Source organism: Brassica oleracea, chromosome C3, assembly GCF_000695525.1.
Source record: "Brassica oleracea var. oleracea cultivar TO1000 chromosome C3, BOL, whole genome shotgun sequence".
NCBI classification, from domain to species: Eukaryota; Viridiplantae; Streptophyta; class Magnoliopsida; order Brassicales; family Brassicaceae; genus Brassica; species Brassica oleracea.
Genome location: NC_027750.1, coordinates 45,031,351 through 45,032,019, shown reverse-complemented (window position 1 = coordinate 45,032,019; position 669 = coordinate 45,031,351).

Here is a 669-nt window from a genome sequence, read left to right as displayed (position 1 = left end):
AAGATACACTCTTCCACGGCAAGACCCTGAAAACATAAAGGTTAGTTTATCTAGTTATTTGGGAATAATAGACGGATTGGATGATGGATGCAATGCAAGATCATTGTATGGACGACCTGGACAAGGGAAGTAACATGGACCAGAGACTGGCTTAGGTTGAAAGAAACGTGCAGCACTCTCTTGGAGGTAAATGTTATTCCTTGGTGGCCGTTCAAAACAAGTGAGCATATGCAATGTTCATGTTAGTCTAAGGGAGACGCTACATGGCTAGTACATGAGTAGGCTTGTGATCAGATGGATCAGCTTGGACTCAGTGTAAGTCAAGGTAGGATTCCTTAAGATTGAGTGAATGGAATGGATCAATTCCAAGAGGAATTGGAAACACGATGTTAAGTATCTTAGTATGATGAAGATTGAGGTATACTATAAACACTTTTGTGAATGGTATGGGAAGTTCACAGATATGTGATGCTTTGGAGAATGGTATGGAACATTTTCCAAATGTGTGATCAAACCGAGATCCTACTCATCTAAGTACTTAATGATCGGTGGTGTGGAAACACATTATTTGATACTGGAGCTACACATAGTTTTGTGAGTCCAAGTATGATTGGAAAAGGTTTGTTCCAGTATGGAACATGGGATGGTCCTGAACGAGTGAGTGCGGCC